At 62.9% G+C, this 20,050-nt stretch overlaps 1 long non-coding RNA gene across 4 annotated transcripts; it reads left to right on the forward strand.

Moving 5' to 3' along the window:
* Nucleotides 1–2,928: 2,928 nt before the first annotated feature.
* On the forward strand, nt 2,929–5,906 carry LOC140406359 (uncharacterized). Of its 4 annotated transcripts, none has more exons than XR_011939132.1 (5): nt 2,929–3,104; nt 3,215–3,349; nt 4,004–4,308; nt 4,420–4,599; nt 5,157–5,906. It is a non-coding gene; the product is annotated as an uncharacterized lncRNA (long non-coding RNA). The 4 variants fall into 4 exon arrangements; XR_011939134.1 differs by having other exon boundaries at nt 3,215–3,308; XR_011939133.1 differs by lacking the exon at nt 4,004–4,308 and having other exon boundaries at nt 2,931–3,104; nt 3,215–3,415.
* The last annotated feature ends 14,144 nt before the right edge of the window (nt 5,907–20,050 follow it).

A 20,050-nucleotide genomic window follows, 5' to 3' on the forward strand; every position in this document is an offset into this window, starting at 1 on the left:
CGCCCCCTCCTCCGAGACCACGCCCCTACGCTTAAGCCACGCCCACTCTGGAGACCACGACCCCAAAGAGACCCCGCCCACTCCGAGACCACGCCCCTGGCAAGAGACCCCGCCCCCTCCTCTGAGACCACGCCCCTGTCCCTAAGCCACGCCCACTCTGGAGACCACGCCCCCAAATAGACCCAGCCCACTCCTCCGAGACCACGCCCCTCAAGAGACCCCGCCCACTAGCCTTAAGCCACGCCCACTCTCAGGAGACCACGCCCACTCCTCCGAGACCACGCCCCCTCTCAAGAGACCCGCCCACTCCTCCGAGACCACGCCTCTTCTTTGGAGACCACACCCCTGCTACTTGGCCACGCCCCTATAGAGACCCCGCCCCTTTCAAGAGACCCCGCCCCCCGTTTTGAGACCACGCCCCTAACCCGAAACCCCGCCCACTCAAGAGACCGCGCCCCTACAATGAGACCACGCCCCTACCACCAAGCCACGCCCACTCTGGAGACCACGCCCCTACCGCTAAACCCCGCCCAATCAGGAGACCACGCCCCAGAGGAGCCACGCCCCCTCTTTGGAGACCACTCCCCCAAGACCACGCCCACTCTCTGGAGACCACGCCCCTGACGAAGCCCCGCCCACCCCTCCAAGACCACGCCCCTACGCTTAAGCCCCGCCCGCACACTAGAGACCACGCCCCCTCCTCAGAGACCACGCCCCTCTCAAGAGACCACGCCCCCTACTCCGAGACCACGCCCCTAAGGTTAAGCCACGCCCACACACTAGAGACCACGCCCCTTCTTCTGAGACACCGCCCCCTCTCTAGAGACCACGCCCCACACTCCGAGACCACGCCCCCTCCTCCGAGACCACGCCCCTAAAGAGGCCCCACCCCTTCTCCGAGACCACGCCCCTACCCATAAGCCACGCCCCTAAAGAGAATTGGACACGCCCCTAGAGCGAACCCGCCCCTTCTCAAGAGACTCCGCCCCCTCTGCTGAGGCCACGCCCCTCTCAAGAGACCCCGCCCCCACACCCGAGATCCCGCCCCTATCCGCAGGACACGCCCATTCCCTAGACCACGCCCAACCCCTCTCCAAAGACCCCGCCCACCACCCAGACACCTCCCGTCCCCTGTCAACTTGGAGTGAAACTTTTCTCCTCTGCGGGTTCGGGCAAAACTTTCCGAGAAGAGAAACCGCGGCGAAAGCTGCAGAGACGCTGCGTTTAAAACCCCTGCAAAGCGGCTCCGCAGAGAGGGAGAGAGGGAGCCTGTCCCTGTCTCTCTCTCTGTCTCCCTGCACTCCCCTGTCTCTCTGTCTGTCTGCCGGTCCCCGGCTCTCTCACACCCACAGCAATCCGACCCGGGACAGAGCGGCGGCGGCGGCACCCACCGCCTTTCAGTCTGACCGCCGCCCCCGCACCCAGGCTGCATTCACCCTGCACAAGGCGGCACTTTTTGCTGCTACTTCCAGTTCGCACACTTTCATTCCGCAACATCCACATTGATGCTGCCCCGGCCAGAGTGCAAGGGGGTGAATCTGAACCTGCTCCCCGGGAAAGAGCGCTCTCCCCCGGCCAGAGTGCAAGGGGGTGAATCTGAACCTGCTCCCCGGGAAAGAGCGCTCTCCCCCGGCCACAGTGCAAGGGGGTGAATCTGAACCTGCTCCCCGGGAAAGAGCGCTCTCCCCCGGCCAGAGTGCAAGGGGGTGAATCTGAACTTCCTCCCCGGGAAAGGTGCACCTTCCCTAAGGGAGTGAATCTGAACCGGCTCCCCGGGAAAGAGCGCTCTCCCCCGGCCTTCCCTAAGGGAGTGAATCTGAACCTGCTCCCCGGGAAAGAGCGCTCTCCCCCGGCCTTCCCTAAGGGAGTGAATCTGAACCGGCTCCCCGGGAAAGAGCGCTCTCCCCCGGCCTTCCCTAAGGGAGTGAATCTGAACCTGCTCCCCGGGAAAGAGCGCTCTCCCCCGGCCTTCCCTAAGGGAGTGAATCTGAACCTCCTCCCCGGGAAAGGTGCACCTTCCCGAAGGGAGTGAATCTGAACCGGCTCCCCGGGAAAGGTGCACCCTCGGAACCGGTCTGCTCCCCTTGCCGCGGGGTCCGGGAGCGATGGGCAGCGGGTTGCTGTCCCAGCCCATCCAGGAAGCTCCCAGAGGCGGCCTGCCCGTCAAATCGGCCCGGGGGGCGGATATTAAGCCCGCCCACACTCATTCAAGCCCAGGGCAGCCGCCAAGTGCGAGTGACAAGTCATAAACCAACTTTCCAATTGCCACTGGTTTATGACTTGCCCGCGCTCACAGCGCCACCACCGCTCAGTGTGTGTGGGTGTGAGGGATCTCTCAGCAAGTGCTGACTCTCTCTCTGCTGGGTTCACATTGTCAGTGTGTGTGGGTGTGAGGGATCTCTCAGCCAGTGCTGCCTCGTCCCTCTCCTGGCTTCACATTGTCAGTGTGTGTGTGGGTGAGGGATCTCTCAGCAAGTGCTGACTCTCTCTCTCTGCTGGGTTCACATTGTCAGTGTGTGTGTGGGTGAGGGATCTCTCAGCAAGTGCTGACCCTCTCTCTCTCCTGGTGACCTCAATCCCTGTGCCAACAAAAGAGCCAACACGCCGTCACGCCTTCTCCACGACCCTCTCAACCTGGGTGCCGACTTTCAGGGATCCACGTACACCGAGGAGGACACCGGTAGATCTCTCTGCTCACCCGCACCGCCCGCAATCTTAGCTGATGAGCCCCAGTGACTCTGTCTTCCTGTTATCCCTTCCAAAATGAATCAGCTCACCCTTGAGACTCCCATTTGCCACCTCCCAGCCCAGCTCTGCAGCTTCCCTGTGTGTGACTTGTAACACGAGATTCACTCCACCGACACTTGAGTGTCGCCTGCAAATTGACTCGCCCACCCTTCTCCGGGGGTGGTGGGGGGGGGTCACCTCCAGCTGTCTGCCTGGCCTGGGGTTCTGATTCCCGTCTTTCCGTCCGGCAGAGCGAATGTTGGAGGGAGGAGGAGGAGGAGGAGGAGGAGGAGGGGAGGAGGGCCGGCGGCGCCAGCCGGAGCGGGGAGATCTACGGGCGGCGGAGCCGATGCTTCTTGGCCAACCTGACCAGGGCGGTGAGTCTGGGCAAGGGTGGGGGGGGGCACCGAGACAGGAAAAGGGCCTCGCTGTGTGGGGGGGGGGGGGGTGACGGTACTGAAGCGCTGACCTCGCCTCCCTCCCTCAGAATCAGACGTCGGACGCCTCGGAGCCAATGGGCGGACGCTGCTACCTCCATCGCTTGGCGGGGGCGGAGAAGGAGTTTCAGGTCCAAGTTCAAGGTTCGCCATGGCTGCCGTGCAGGGCGGGCGAGAGCGTTCAGGTAGGCCCGGGGTGGGGGGGGCCGACCCTTGACACGTCGGCGCCGATCCCCGGCACTTGGCCTGAGGTAAAGGCGCCCGGCACCGAGGGGGAAAGGAGCAGCGCGGATGGAGGGTTGGTTGACGAGTAGAAAGCAAAGAGTGGGGGATTGATGGGCGTTTCTCTGCTCGTGGCAATCAGCAGCCAGCGGCGTCCCTCGGGGGGGGGGGGGGGATCCGTGCTGGGCCCCGCCACCCGTTGACGATTTACATGGATGGTTTGGAGTTGGGGGACCAAGGGTTGTTTCCGCTGGGGGGGGGGGGGGGGGGGGGGGGGGCATAGCCTCAAAACGAGGGGAAGTAGATTTAGGACTGAGCGAGTTTAGGAGGAACCCGCTCGCCCAAAGGGTTGTGAATCTGTGGGACTCCTGGGTGAAATGTTTTTCAGATCAAGGCGGATCGTCTTTTTGGGGAGGATTAAGGGTTGTGGTGTTTGGGCTGGAAAGTGGAGCCGAGTCCACAAAAGATGTCCTTGAATGGAGGGGCCAGGTGGCCTACTCCTGCTCCTGGTTCTGGCCAGACCACTGATTGCGATGCCTCTTAATGCACGACTTAACTGGTTACTTCACCACCCCCCCCCCCCCCCCGTTTCCCCACCCCCTCTTTCTGGGTTCCAGGTGCCGGGATTCCGAGGCGTCCTCGCTTGCCCGGGCGGGCGCCTCTGCCGCCGTGACGACGGCCGGCCGCCGCTCCCCGAGGCCCGGACGCCGAGAGCCCCCGGGACGGGCCCGGCCTCCTCCTCCTCCTCCGCCGCCCCTCCTCCTCCTCCTCCTCCTGCGGGAGGGGGCGGCCAGGGCGGCCAGCCTGGAGGCCGGATCCAGGTGGGCATCCGTGTGCGGGAGAGCGCCGAGTGCGCGGAGATGGAGGAACGGGAGGCAGAAGGGGCGGCCGACGGCCTGGCCAACGTGACCGCGATTCACAGGTAAACCAGGCGACAGGGCGGAGGGTCGGGACAGCGACAAGGGCAGAGAGCACTGGGTGGCACATCAGGAGGAGCTGAGCGGTGAAAGATTCTGCCTGTCCCTCTCCTCAGGTGCCACATACGGAACCCACACACGTGCAGCAGCTTGGAACTGTGCCTCGAACTCTGGGAATATGCCGGGTGTTCCCAACATTCCGTCCCGTCACTTCTACAGCGTCTGGAAAAGATGATCAGAGCGGGGAATGTACAACTGAAGATTGCTGGCAAAACCTGTACGACCGTCAGCATCAGGTACAGAGTAAAGCTCCGTCCGCACTGTCCCCATCAAACACTGCCGGGGCAGGTACAGCACGGGGTTAGATACAGAGTAAAGCTCCGTCCACACTGTCCCCATCAAACACTCCCAGGACAGGTACAGCACGGGGTTAGATACAGAGTAAAGCTCCCTCTACACTGTCCCCATCAAACACTGCCGGGACAGGTACAGCCCGGGGTTAGATACAGAGTAAAGCTCCGTCCGCACTGTCGCCATCAAACACTGCCGGGACAGGGACAGCACGGGGTTAGATACAGAGTAAAGCTCCGTCCGCACTGTCGCCATCAAACACTGCCGGGACAGGTACAGCCCGGGGTTAGATACAGAGTAAAGCTCCGTCCGCACTGTCGCCATCAAACACTCCCAGGACAGGTACAGCACGGGGTCAGACACAGAGCGAGTGTGAAGGCGAGCTGAGGTTTGACCCTCTTTGGACACCTGGAACGTGTATTGAGCCACTGATGACGTTGCCTGTTTTGACCTGCTAACGTGCCTCTTCTCTGTCACCTCTCTCCCCCCCCCCCCCCCTCAGGTCATCGAGCGGATCGAGCCCACCGCCCGCCGCGTCGACTGCGGGGTCCGTGGTGGCGGCGGCCGTCTGCGGCTCGCTGGGGGCGGCCGTGGCCGCCTGCGGCTGGCTGGGGGTGGCCGCCTACCGCAAGCTGCGCGGGGGTCGGGGTCGGGTGCACGCAAACAGCCGGCGGGCGGCCTGAAGCGCTGCCCGACCCCCACCCCGGGAGACGGAGGGACCGTCAGTAACGACAGGAGACGAGTGGAGAGTGAAAGCGTGGCTGGAATGAGCTTGAAGATACCTGCTGGCAGCACTGGAAGCAGCGCCTGCCCCCCCCCCCCCCCACACACACACACACACTTTTGCTTCATATGCCTCCTGCCTGGCCAAATGGCGAATGCTGCCAAGTGGACAGGAGCCTGAATTGGAGGCCATTTCCATTCCGAGTTGTACACTTTGACTTGAATTGGCAGCAGCACTTTGCGACGACTGGAAGTCAGCAGAAATGGAAGTTTCAAACTTGCCAGGTGAGGGTGCCAGGACGTGAGTCAGTCAGGACGCTGGGCTATTAAACTGACCGTTTTCATCGCATGCAAACTGTTTGATGAGAAATTCCAATCCGAGGATTGGAGTGAAAAGCCTGTGTGTGTGTGTGTGAACAATACAAGATGTCCAATCTGAAGTGAAACTTTGCAGTGAGCTTTGTTTTTGTGGCCCAGCCAGGAATCTTCTCTCCAAATGGAGGCAGAAATGAAGTGGTGTTTAACTGGTGATTTCTTGCTGCTTTTTGACTCATTCTTGTGGAAAGCCTCCCTCAGGCGACAGACGAATGGTCATTCCCAACATGTCAGAAATGGAGAGGGAAAGCAGCAATGTGAAAGCAAAGCCAGAAATAAGGACAGGACAGAATCTGCTGCCTGCCTGCTTGCTGAATGAAACGCGAGCAGAGGCAGGCCAAGTGTTTCCCTTTGCAGACTCAGGGTTCGGTTGGAGAAACAGGGCTGATTCAGTCCCTACTGAACCAATCTCTCTCGCCCCTAGGACAGTCGGGCAATCTGCCTGTCAGCCGGCTGACCCTTGGCTGCACTCCCTCTCTGGCAACTGTATCCTTTCTATGTCAGGGAGAGGTTCCAACTGCACCCAGCACTCCAGGTGTGGCCTCACCGACACCTTGTCGAACTGCAGTGAGGCATCTGCACTTGTGAATTTAAATCCCTCTGGCAATAATGAAGGCCAACTTATCATTGACCTTCTTCACTGCTTGCTGCGCCCGCTTTGAGCGACTGGTGTACAAGCTCCATTGGTCCATCCACATTGCCCCCAACATATGACGGTTTAAATCCGACTCTTTCCTTCAGTCTTTGTTTGACACTTAAGTCGGACAAGTGTGCGAATCGCCTCAGTGTTGTGCTCACGTGAAATGTCCCACCATGAAGTCAGTTCAAATGGCTGACTGCTGACGGTGGATTTGTTGAACCAGATTCCCAGAGAGAAGATGGGGAGACAAACAGAATTTCTGAATTCAAGATTGAGAATCTCCATCAAACACTGTTAGCAAAAGTACATCATGGGGGTTAGGTAGAGATTCCACATCCCTCTAAACTGTCCCCATCAAAGGCTGCCAGGACAGGTCGAGCACGGGGTTAGACACAGAGTCAAGCTCCCCTCTGCACTGACCCCCACCAAACACCCCCTGGTACAACAGGTGCCAAACTATTTGAACTTGTGCTTGAGCCCGATTAGACGGAAATGTTGTCCTGTGGGCTGACAAACAGTTTGTCAGTAAGACTGAGGTCGGCCTGGTACTGCACTCGACAACATTGGTGGCACTTGGCAAATGTACGGTGCGTCGCTGTCTGTGTTGTGTGAATCCCCAGCTGTGAAATATGTGTGCCGTTTAAACTTGCACCGTTTATGCCTTCTCATCATCTGTAAAGATCAGGTTTCTCTTCTTTTAAAGTCTAAAGTACACCACCTTACATTGGCCGACACTGAGAGACGTCCACAGTTGAGTCTCCTGCCAAAACATGAATCCCCCTCCCTGCAATTTGATGTTTCCAGCTGCGCTGTCTCAAGTTTGGTGTCATTGTCAAACCGGGATGTGTAGCATTCTATCAAATTGTCTTAAATGGCTAATATATATGTGTGTGAGTGAGTTTGTGCGTGCCAATGTGTGTGCACGCATGTATCTGGAGCCGTCTATGTGTCAGTCACGAGGGAGGGAGAGACACGGGGAGATGGAGGGATGGAGGGACCATCAATAACGACAGAAGACGATTGGAGAGTGAAAGCGTGGCTGGAATGAGCTTGAAGATACCTGCTGGCAGCATTGGAAGCAGCGCCTGCCCCCCACACACACTTTTGTTTCATATGCCTCCTGCCTGCTTGTTTGCCAAAGGCAGGCGAATGGTGAATTCAGACAGAAGCCTGAATTTTAGGCCCGATAAGATGGGACGCACTCCCTGTACATTTTGACTTCAACGACGGGCAGGGCCCGCTGGGGATTTGGAAAAGGGGAGTTGGGACCCACCCATGGGAAAGGGACGGAGACTCGGGGACGGAGACTCGGGGCCAAACCTGGGCAGAAAATGGGTCCCATTCAAACGGATCGATTGTTGTGGAGGGGGGAAAGAGTGAGAGAGACGGGGAGAGAGACAGACACACATGGGGGAGAGAGACAGACACACATGGGGGGGGGGGGGAGAGAGACAGACACACGGGTGGGGGGAGGGAGAGAGGGACACACGGGTGGGGGGGAGAGAGAGAGCGAGACACGGAGAGAGAGAGAGAGAGAGATCCAGGGTGGGGAAGAGAGACACATGGGGGGAGACAGACAGAAAGAAATAGAGGTGATGACATTTAGAAGGGGGGATTCCAGAGGTTAGAGAACCGTGCCAAGCAATTGGGGGGGATGCTCAAGAGGCTGGAATCGGAGGTGAGCAGAGATCTGGGAGGGTTGTAGGAGGTTACAGAGATAGGGAGGGATTTGAAGAGGAGGATGAGAATTGTAGGGAACTGAAGGAGGTAAAAGAGACAGGGAGGGAGGGAGTGCAGGGGAGCGCGGGTGTTGAAATCCCACTCCTCCCTATGTTGTTGATCCAGTTGTTGTTGTAGTTGGATCCAGTTGTTGTTGTAGTCACCCCAGTTGTTGTTGTAATTGGGCCCAGAGACCCCGCCCCTCTGCTGAGACCCTGCCCCCTGGAGAGACCCCGCCCACTCCACTGAGACCACGCCCCTACCCCTAAGCCACGCCCACTCTCTATAGACCCCGCCCCCTCGTTGGAGACCACGCCCCCTCCTCAGAGACCACGCCCCTCTCAAGAGACCACACCCCTTCTGAGACCACGCCCCTTAGACTTAAGCCACGCCCACTCAGGCGACCACTCCCATTCCTCCTAGACCACGCCCACTAGCCTTAAGCCACGCCCACTCAGGAGACCACGCCCCTAACACTAAGCCCCACCCCTCTCAAGACACCACGCCCCTTCTCAAGAGACCCCGCCCTTATCCCAAAGCCCCACCCTCCCTCAAGAGGCCACGCCCCTACCCCTAAGCCACGCCCACTCCTTTTAGACCACGCCCATTAGTCCTAAGCCCCGCCCACTCCGGAGACCACACCCCCTTCTCAGAGACCACGCCCCTAGCAAGAGACCACGCCCACTCTGGAGACCCCGCCCACTCCTCTGAGACCACGCCCATTAGTCCTAAGCCCCACCCACTCAAGAGACCACGCCCCTAAAGAGACCCCACCCACTCCTCAGAGACCACGCCCCCAAACGAGTCCACGCCCCTAGCAAGAGACCCCGTCCCTCAAGAGACCCCGCCCACTTGACTTAAGCCACGCCCACTCCGGAGACACCGCCCACTCTGGAGACCCCGCCCACTAGTCCTAAGCCCCGCCCACTCCCTGGAGACCACGCCCCTAAAGAGACCCCGCCCCCTCTCTGAGACCCCGCCCCTCCCAAGAGACCCCGCCCCTCATCAGAGACCACGCCCCTAGCAAGAGACCCCGCCCACTCTGGAGAATCCGCCCATTAGTCCGAAGCCCCGCCCACTCCCTGGAGACCACGCCCCTAAAGAGACCACGCCCACTCTACTGAGACCACGCCCATTAGTCCTAAGCCCCGCCCACTCCGGAGACCGCATCCCTTCTGAGAGACCACGCCCACTACACTTAAGCCCCGCCCACCCTCACGAGACCACGCCCACTCTCAGGCAACCACGCCCATTCCTCCTAGACCCCGCCCACTAGCCTTAAGCCCCGCCCACCCTCAAGAGACCACGCCCCCACGCCTAAGCCACGCCCACTCAGGCGACCACGCCCACTAGCCTTAAGCCACGCCCACTCTCAGGAGACCACGCCCCTACCACTAAGCCCCACCCCTTTCCAGAGACCACGCCCCTTCTCCGAGACCACGCCCCTACCCCTAAACCCCGCCCACCCTCAAGAGACCACGCCCACTCCTCCTAGACCACGCCCCTGCCCCTAAACTCCTCCCACTCAAGAGACCACGCCCATTAGTCCTAAGCCCCGCCCACTCCGGAGACCACACCCCTTCTCAGAGACCACGCCCTCTAGACTTAAGCCACGCCCACTCAGGCGACCACGCCCATTCCGCCTAGACCACGCCCACTAGCCTTAAGCCACGCCCGCTCTCAGGAGACCACGCCCCTACCACTAAGCCCCACCCCTTTCCAGAGACCACGCCCCTTCTCCGAGACCACGCCCCTACCCCTAAACCCCGCCCACCCTCAAGAGACCACGCCCACTCCTCCTAGACCACGCCCCTTCTCAAGAGACCCCGTCCACTACTCCGAGACTCCGCCCACTCCTCCGAGACCACACCCCTTCTCAAGAGACCCCGCCCCCCATTTGGAGACCACGCCCCTAACCCTAAACCCCGCCCACTCACGAGACCACGCCCCTAAAGAGACCACGCCCCTTCTCAGAGACCACGCCCCCATTCTTAGACCCCGCCCCCTAACGAGTCCACGCCCCTAGCAAGAGACCCCGCCCACTCTGGAGACCCCGCCCATTAGTCCTAAGACCCGCCCACGCCCCTGTCCCTAAGACACGCCCATTCTGGAGACCACGCCCCTAAAGAGACCCCGCCCACTCTCTAGAGACCACGCCCCTAAAGAGACCCCGCCCACTCTTTGGAGACCCCGCCCTTATTCCCAAGCCCCGCCCACTCTCAAGAGACCACGCCCCCACACCTAAGCCACGCCCACTCTCAGGCGACCACGCCTATTCCTCCTAGACCACGCCCACTAGCCTTAAGCCACGCCCACTCTCAGGAGACCACGCCCCTAACACAAAGCCCCACCCCTTTCCAGAGACCCCGCCCCTTCTCCGAGACCACGCCCCTGCCCCTAAACTCCTCCCACTCAAGAGACCACGCCCATTAGTCCTAAGCCCCGCCCACTCCGGAGACCACGCCCCTTCTCCGAGACCACGCCCCTAGCAAGAGACCACGCCCACTCTGGAGACCCCGCCCACTCCGAGACCACGCCCATTAGTCCTACGCCCCGCCCACTCCCTGGAAACCCCGCCCCCAAAGAGACCCCGCCCACTCCTCCGAGACCACGCCCATTTCAGGAGACCACGCCCACTTCAAAAGACCACGCCTCTATCTGTCCCGAAGCCCCGCCCCTCCCAAGAGACCACGCCCTTGCGCTTAAGCCCCGCCCACACACGAGAGACCACGCCCCTACCCCTAAGCCACGCCCACTCTGGAGACCACGCCCCTAAAGAGAATCCACCCCCTCAGAGACCACGCCCTATCCCCAAGCCACGCCCACTCAAGAGACCCCGCCCCTTCTCTGGAGACCACGCCCTCTGGAGAGACCACGCCCATTTCAATAGACCACGCCCACTTCAAGAGACCACGCCTCTATCTGTCGCGAAGCCCCGCCCACTCTCCTAGACCACGCCCCTGCCCCTAAACCCCGCCCACTCACGAGACCACGCCCCCAAATAGACTCCGCCCCCTCAGAGACCACGCCCTATCCCCAAGCCACGCCCCTAGCAAGAGACCCCGCCCCCAAATCCGAGACCACGGCCCTTCTCAAGGGACCACGCCCCCTGTTTGGAGACCACGCCCTTATCCCTAAGCCCCGCCCACCCTCCAGAGACCACGCCCCCACACCTAAGCCACGCCCACTCTCAGGCGACCACGCCCATTCCTCCTAGACCACGCCCACTAGCCTTAAGCCACGCCCACTCTCAGGAGACCACGCCCCTAACACAAAGCCCCACCCCTTTCCAGAGACCCCGCCCCTTCTCCGAGACCACTCCCCTGCCCCTAAACCCCGCCCACTCAAGAGACCACGCCCACTCCTTGGAGACCACGCCCATCCCCAGAGACCACGCCCCTCAGGAGACCCCGCCCATTAGTCCTAAGCCCCGCCCACTCCCTGGAGACCCCGCCCCCTCTTTGGAGACCACGCCCCTACCAAGACCCCGCCCCTTAGCGAGACCACGCCCCCTCTCAAGAGACCACGCCCCGTCCCTAAGCCACGCCCACTCTGGAGACCACGCCCCCAAAGAGATCCCGTCCACTCCGAGACCACGCCCATTTCAATAGACCACGCCCACTTCAAGAGACCACGCCTCTATCTGTCGCGAAGCCCCGCCCACTCACTAGAGACCACGCCCCCTCCTCCGAGACCCCGCCCACTAGCCTTAATCCACGCCCACTCTGGAGACCACGCCCCTAAAGAGACCCCGCCCCCTCTTTGGAGACCACGCCCCTACCAAGACCTCGCCCCTTAGCGAGACCACGCCCACTCTCACGAGCCCACGCCCCTTCTCAAGAGACCCCGCCCCCCGAAGCGACCCCGCCCCCTGATTGGAGACCACGCCCTTATCCCTAAGCCCCGCCCACCCTCAAGAGACCACGCCCCACACCTAAGCCACGCCCACTCTCAGGAGACTACGCCCCTAAAGAGACCCCGCCCCCTCTTTGGAGACGACATCCACACCCCCAAGACCACGCCCACTCTCTGGAGACCACGCCCCTTTGAAACCAGGCCCCGCCCACACTCCTAGCCCCGCCCACTCACGAGACCACGTCCCTAACGAGACCACGCCCCCAAAGAGACCCCGCCCACTCCTCCGAGACCACGCCCCTACCCCCGAGCCACGCCCCTAGCAAGAGACCCCGCCCACTCTGGAGACCCCGCCCATTAGTCCTAAGACCCGCCCACTCCCTGGAGACCACGCCCCTGTCCCTAAGCCACGCCCACTCTGGAGACCACGCCCCTAAAGAGACCCCGCCCACTCTCTAGAGACCACGCCCCTAAAGAGACCCCGCCCACTCTCTAGAGACCACGCCCCTTCAACGAGACCACGCTCCTACGACCAAGCCACGCCCACTCTGGAGACCACGCCCCTAAAGAGACCACGCCCCTACCGCTAAACCCCGCCCACTCACGAGACCACGCCCCTAAAGAGACCCCGCCCCCTCCTCCGAGACCCCGCCCCTCAAGAGCCCTCGCCCCCACACCTAAGCCACGCCCACTCTCAGGCGACCACGCCCATTCCTCCTAGACCACGCCCACTAGCCTTAAGCCACGCCCACTCTCAGGAGACCCCGCCCCTGCCCCTAAACTCCTCCCACTCAAGAGACCACGCCCATTAGTCCTAAGCCCCGCCCACTCCAGAGACCACACCCCTTCTCAGAGACCACGCCCCCATTCTTAGACCCCGCCCCTAGCAAGAGACCCCACCCACTCTGGAGACCCCGCCCACTCCTCCGAGACCACGCCCATTAGTCCTACGCCCCGCCCACTCCCTGGAGACCCCGCCCCCAAAGAGACCCCGCCCACTCCTCCGAGACCACGCCCATTTCAGGAGACCACGCCCACTTCAAAAGACCACGCCTCTATCTGTCCCGAAGCCCCGCCCCTCCCAAGAGACCACGCCCTTGCGCTTAAGCCCCGCCCACACACGAGAGACCACGCCCCTACCCCTAAGCCACGCCCACTCTGGAGACCACGCTCCTAAAGAGACTCCACCCCCTCAGAGACCACGCCCTATCCCCAAGCCACGCCCACTCAAGAGACCCCGCCCCTTCTCTGGAGACCACGCCTCTACCCATAAGCCCCGCCCACCCTCACGAGACCACGCCCCTGCCACTAGACCCCGCCCACTCTTTGGAGACCCCGCCCCCTGGAGAGACCACGCCCATTTCAATAGACCACGCCCACTTCAAGAGACCACGCCTCTCTCTGCCACGCCATCTCTGGAGACCACGCCCCCAAATAGACCCCGCCCCTCTTCTGGGACCCGCCCCCTTTCTAGAGACCCCGCCCACTCCAGAGACCACGCCCCCTCCTCAGAGACCACGCCCCCTAATGAGTCCACGCCCCTAGCAAGAGACCACGCCCACTCTGGAGACCCCGCCCATTAGTCCAAAGCCCCGCCCACTCCCTGGAGACCACGCCCCTCAAGAGACCCCGCCCACTAGACTTAAGACACGCCCACTCTCAGGAGACCACGCCCACTCCTCCGAGACCACGCCCCTTTCAAGTAGTGGCCACGCCCACTCCTCCGAGACCACGCCCCTATCAAGAGACCACGCCCCTAAAGAGACCACGCCCCCGCCTCCGAAACCACGCCCTAAGCCCCGCCCACTCTCTGGAGACCACGCCCCTTTGAGACCAGGCCCCGCCCACTCTCCTAGACCATGCCCCTAAACCCCGCCCACTCACGAGACCACGCCCCCAAAGAGACCCCGCCCACTCCTCCGAGACCACGCCCTTACCCCCAAGCCACGCCCCTAGCAAGAGACCCCGCCCACTCTGGAGACCCCGCCCATTAGTCCTAAGCCCCGCCCACTCCCTGGAGACCACGCCCCTAAAGAAACCCCGCCCCCTCCTCCGAGACCACGCCCCTGCCCCTAAGCCACGCCCACTCTCAGGAGACCACGCCCATTCCTCCTAGACCACGCCCACTAGCCTTAAGCCACGCCCACTCTCAGGAGACCCCGCCCCTACCACAAAGCCCCACCCCTTTCCAGAGACCCCGCCCCTTCCCCTAGACCACGCCCCTGCCCCTAAACTCCTCCCACTCAAGAGGCCACGCCCATTAGTCCTAAGCCCCGCCCACTCCCGGGAGACCACGCCCCTAAAGAGGACACGCCCACTCCTCCGAGACCACGCCCCTGCCCCTAAACCCTTCCCACTCCAGAGACCACGCCCCTTCTCAAGAGACCCCGCCCACTACTCCGAGACTCCGCCCACACCTCCGAGACCACGCCCCTTCTCAAGAGACCCCGCCCCCCGTTTGGAGACCACGCCCCTAACCCTAAACCCCGCCCACTCAAGAGACCACTCCCCTAAAGAGACCCCGCCCACTCCGAGACCACTCCCCTCTCAAGAGACCATGCCCCTGCCACTGAGCCCCGCCCCCCTCTTTGGAGACCACGCCCATTCATCCTAAGCCCCGCCCACTCTCTCGAAACCACGCCCCTAAAGAGGACCCGCCCACTCCTCCGAGACCACGCTCCTGCCCCTAAACCCCGCCCACTCACGAGACCACGCCCCTAAAGAGACCCCGCCCCTTCTCTAGAGACCACGCCTCTACCCATAAGCCCCGCCCACTTGCAAGAGACCACGCCCCTAAAGAGACCCCCGCCCCTCTTTGGAGACCACACCCACTCCCCCAAGACCACGCCCACTCTCAGGAGACCACGCCCATTCCTCCTAGGCCACGCCCACTCTCACGAGACCCCGCCCCTTCTCAAGAGACCCCGCCCCCCGAAGCGACCCCGCCCCCTGATTGGAGACCACGCCCTTATACCTAAGCCACGCCCACTCTCAGGCGACCACGCCCATTCCTCGTAGACCACGCCCACTAGCCTTAAGTCACGCCCCTCTCAGGAGACCACGCCCCTAAAGAGGCCCCGCCCACTCCTCTTAGACCACGCCCTTGCCCTTAAACCCCGCCCACTCAAGAGAGCTCGCCCCTCTCAAGCGACCCCGCCCATTCCTCCGCGACCACGCCCCTACCGCTAAACCCCGCCCACTCAGGAGACCACGCCCCTAAAGAGACCCCACCCCTTCGAGACCACGCCCCTACCCATAAGCCACGCCCACTCAGGAGACCACGCCCCTAAAGAGACCCCGCCCCCTGCTCAGAGACCACGCCCTATCCCCAAGCCACGCCCACTCAAGAGACCCCGCCCCAAGTCCGAGACCACGCCCCTACCCCTAAGCCACGCCCACTCTTGAGACCACTCCCCTAAAGAGACCACGCCCCCTCTTTGGAGACCCCGCCCCCTGGAGACCACGCCCATTTCAATAGACCCCGCCCACTCCCCCGAGACCACGCCCACTCTGGAGACCCGCCCACTCCTCCGAGACCACGCCCATTAGTCCTAAGCCCCGCCCACTCCCTGGAGACCACGCCCCTAAAGAGACTCCGCCCCCTCGGAGACCACGCCCCTGCCCGTAAGCCACGCCCACTCTCAGGAGACCACGCCCATTCCTCCTAGGCCACGCCCACTCTCACGAGACCACGCCCCTTCTCAAGAGACCCCGCCCCCGAAGCGACCCCGCCCCCTGATTGGAGACCACGCCCTTATCCCTAAGCCCCGCCCACCCTCAAGAGACCACGCCCCTGCCCCTAAGCCACGCCCACTCTCAGGCGACCACGCCCATTCCTCCTAGACCACGCCCACTAGCCTTAAGCCACGCCCACTCTCAGGAGACCCCGCCCCTACCACAAAGCCCCACCCCTTTCCAGAGACCCCGCCCCTTCCCCTAGACCACGCCCCTGCCCCTAAACTCCTCCCACTCAAGAGGCCACGCCCATTAGTCCTAAGCCCCGCCCACTCCCGGGAGACCACGCCCCTAAAGAGGACACGCCCACTCCTCCGAGACCACGCCCCTGCCCCTAAACCCTTCCCACTCCAGAGACCACGCCCCTTCTCAAGAGACCCCGCCCACTACTCCGAGACTCCGCCCACACCTCCGAGACCACGCCCCTTCTCAAGAGACCCCGCCCCCCGTTTGGAGACCACGCCCCTAACCCTAAACCCCGCCCACTCAAGAGACCACTCCCCTAAAGAGACCCCGCCCACTCCGAGACCACTCCCCTCTCAAGAGACCACGCCCCTGCCACTGAACCCCGCCCCCTCTTTGGAGACCACGCCCATTCATCCTAAGCCCCGCCCACTCTCTCGAAACCACGCCCCTAAAGAGGACCCGCCCACTCCTCCGAGACCACGCTCCTGCCCCTAAACCCCGCCCACTCACGAGACCACGCCCCTAAAGAGACCCCGCCCCTTCTCTGGAGACCACACCTCTACCCATAAGCCCCGCCCACTCGCAAGAGACCACGCCCCTAAAGAGACCCCGCCCCTCTTTGGAGACCACACCCACTCCCCCAAGACCACGCCCACTCTCAGGAGACCACGCCCATTCCTCCTAGGCCACGCCCACTCTCATGAGACCCCGCCCCTTCTCAAGAGACCCCGCCCCCCGAAACGACCCCGCCCCCTGATTGGAGACCACGTCCTTATCCCTAAGCCCCGCCCACCCTCAAGAGACCACGCCCCCACACCTAAGCCACGCCCACTCTCAGGCGACCACGCCCATTCCTCCTAGACCCCGCCCACTAGCCTTAAGCCCCGCCCACTCTCAGGAGACCACGCCCCTAACAAAGCCCCACCCCTTTCCAGAGACCCCGACCACTCCTCCTAGACCACGCCCCTGCCCCTAAACCACGCCCACTCTTGAGACCACTCCCCTAAAGAGACCCCGCCCACTCCCCCGAGACCACGCCCCTCTCAAGAGACCACGCCCCCCGAAGCGACCCCGCCCCCTGATTGGAGACCACGCCCTTATCCCTAAGCCCCGCCCACCCTCAAGAGACCACGCCCCCACGCCTAAGCCACGCCCACTCTCAGGCGACCACGCCCATTCCTCCTAGACCACGCCCACTAGCCTTAAGCCACGCCCACTCTCCGGAGACCACGCCCCTAACACAAAGCCCCGCCCCTTTCCAGGGACACCGCCCCTCCACCGAGTCCACGCCCCTAGCAAGTGACCACGCCCACTAGACTTAAGCCACGCCCTCTCAAGAGACCACGCCCCTTTTCAAGAGACCCCGCCCCGTTTGGAGACCACGCCCCTACCCCTAAGCCACGCCCACTCTCTGGAGACCACGCCCCTAAAAGGCCACGCCCCCTCTTTGGAGACCCCGCCCCCTGGAGACCACGCCCATTTCAATAGACCCCGCCCACTCCCCCGAGACCACGCCCACTCTGGAGACCCGCCCACTCCTCCGAGACCACGCCCATTAGTCCTACGCCCCGCCCACTGCCTGGAGACAACGCCCCCAAAGAGACCCCGCCCACTCCTCCGAGACCACGCCCCCAAACGAGTCCACGCCCCTAGCAAGAGACCACGCCCACTAGACTTAAGCCACGCCCACTCCGGAGACCACGCCCACTCCTCTGAGACCACGCCCATTAGTCCTAAGCCCCGCCCACTCAAGAGACCACGCCCCTAAAGAGACCCCGCCCACTCCTCAGAGACCACGCCCCCAAACGAGTCCACACCCCTAGCAAGAGACCACGCCCACTAGACTTAAGCCACGCCCACTCCGGAGACCACGTCCACTCCGGAGACCACGCCCCTTCTCAGAGACCACGCCCCCTAACGAGTCCACGCCCCTTCTCAGAGACCACGCCCACTCTCGAGACCACGCCCCTAAAGAGGCCCCGCCCACTCTCTTAGACCACGCCCATGCGCCTAAGCCCCGCCCACTCTTTGGAGACCCCGCCCCCTGGAGAGACCACGCCCATTTCAAGAACCACGCCCACTTCCAGAGACCACGCCCCTATCTGTCGAGAAGCCCCGCCCACTCAGAGACCACGCCCCTAAAGAGACTTGGCCACGCCCCTTTTCAAGAGACCCGCCCCCTCTGCTGAGGCCACGCCCCTCTCAAGAGACCCCGCCCCCACCCCAAGCCACGCCCACTCAAAAGACCACGCCCCTAGCAAGAGACCCCGCCCCTCAAGAGACCACTCCCACTAGCCTTAAGCCACGCCCACTCTCAAGAGACCACGCCCCCTGATTTGCGACCACGCCCTTATCCCTAAGCCCCGCCCACCCTCAAGAGACCACGCCCCCACGCCTAAGCCACGCCCACTCAGGCGACCACGTCCATTCCTCCTAGACCACGCCCACTAGCCTTAAGCCACGCCCACTCTCAGGAGACCACGCCCCTAACACAAATCCCCGCCCCTTTCCAGAGACCCCGCCCCTTCTCCTAGACCACGCCCCTGTCCCTAAACTCCTCCCACTCAAGAGACCACGCCCATTAGTCCTAAGCCCCGCCCACTCCGGAGACCACACCCCTTCTCAGAGACCACGCCCCCATTCTTAGACCACGCCCCTACCCCCGAGCCACGCCCCCTAGCAAGAGACCACGCCCACTCTGGAGACCCCGCCCACTCCTCCGAGACCACGCCCAGTAGTCCTAAGCCCCGCCCACTGCGGAGACCACGCCCCTTCTCAGAGACCCCGCCCCCTAACGAGTCCACACCCCTAGAAAGAGACCACGCCCACTCAGGAGACCACGCCCCCTACTCCGAGAACACGCCCCTCTCAAGAGGCCACTCCCCCTACTCCGAGACCACGCCCACTAGCGTTAAGACACGCCCACTCTCAGGAGACGACGCCCTTGCCCTTAAAGCCCGCCCCTACCCCAAGCCACGCCCACTCAAGAGACCACGCCCCTAAAGAGACCCCGCCCACTCCTCCGAGACCACGCCCCTGCCACTAGACCCCGCCCAATCTTTGGAGACCCCGCCCCCTGGAGAGACCACGCCCACTTCAAGAGACCACGCCCCTATCTGTCGCGTAGCCCCGCCCACTCCCTGGAGACCACGCCCCTCTCAAGAGACCACGCCCCCTGCTCCGAAACCACGCCCCCTCCTCCGAGACCACGCCCCTACGCTTAAGCCACGCCCACTCTGGAGACCACGACCCCAAAGAGACCCCGCCCACTCCGAGACCACGCCCCTGGCAAGAGACCCCGCCCCCTCCTCTGAGACCACGCCCCTGTCCCTAAGCCACGCCCACTCTGGAGACCACGCCCCCAAATAGACCCAGCCCACTCCTCCGAGACCACGCCCCTCAAGAGACCCCGCCCACTAGCCTTAAGCCACGCCCACTCTCAGGAGACCACGCCCACTCCTCCGAGACCACGCCCCCTCTCAAGAGACCCGCCCACTCCTCCGAGACCACGCCTCTTCTTTGGAGACCACACCCCTGCTACTTGGCCACGCCCCTATAGAGACCCCGCCCCTTTCAAGAGACCCCGCCCCCCGTTTTGAGACCACGCCCCTAACCCGAAACCCCGCCCACTCAAGAGACCGCGCCCCTACAATGAGACCACGCCCCTACCACCAAGCCACGCCCACTCTGGAGACCACGCCCCTACCGCTAAACCCCGCCCAATCAGGAGACCACGCCCCAGAGGAGCCACGCCCCCTCTTTGGAGACCACTCCCCCAAGACCACGCCCACTCTCTGGAGACCACGCCCCTGACGAAGCCCCGCCCACCCCTCCAAGACCACGCCCCTACGCTTAAGCCCCGCCCGCACACTAGAGACCACGCCCCCTCCTCAGAGACCACGCCCCTCTCAAGAGACCACGCCCCCTACTCCGAGACCACGCCCCTAAGGTTAAGCCACGCCCACACACTAGAGACCACGCCCCTTCTTCTGAGACACCGCCCCCTCTCTAGAGACCACGCCCCACACTCCGAGACCACGCCCCCTCCTCCGAGACCACGCCCCTAAAGAGGCCCCACCCCTTCTCCGAGACCACGCCCCTACCCATAAGCCACGCCCCTAAAGAGAATTGGACACGCCCCTAGAGCGAACCCGCCCCTTCTC

The sequence above is a fragment of the Scyliorhinus torazame genome, unplaced genomic scaffold (genome assembly GCF_047496885.1).
Source record: "Scyliorhinus torazame isolate Kashiwa2021f unplaced genomic scaffold, sScyTor2.1 scaffold_504, whole genome shotgun sequence".
In the NCBI taxonomy this organism is placed as follows: domain Eukaryota; kingdom Metazoa; phylum Chordata; class Chondrichthyes; order Carcharhiniformes; family Scyliorhinidae; genus Scyliorhinus; species Scyliorhinus torazame.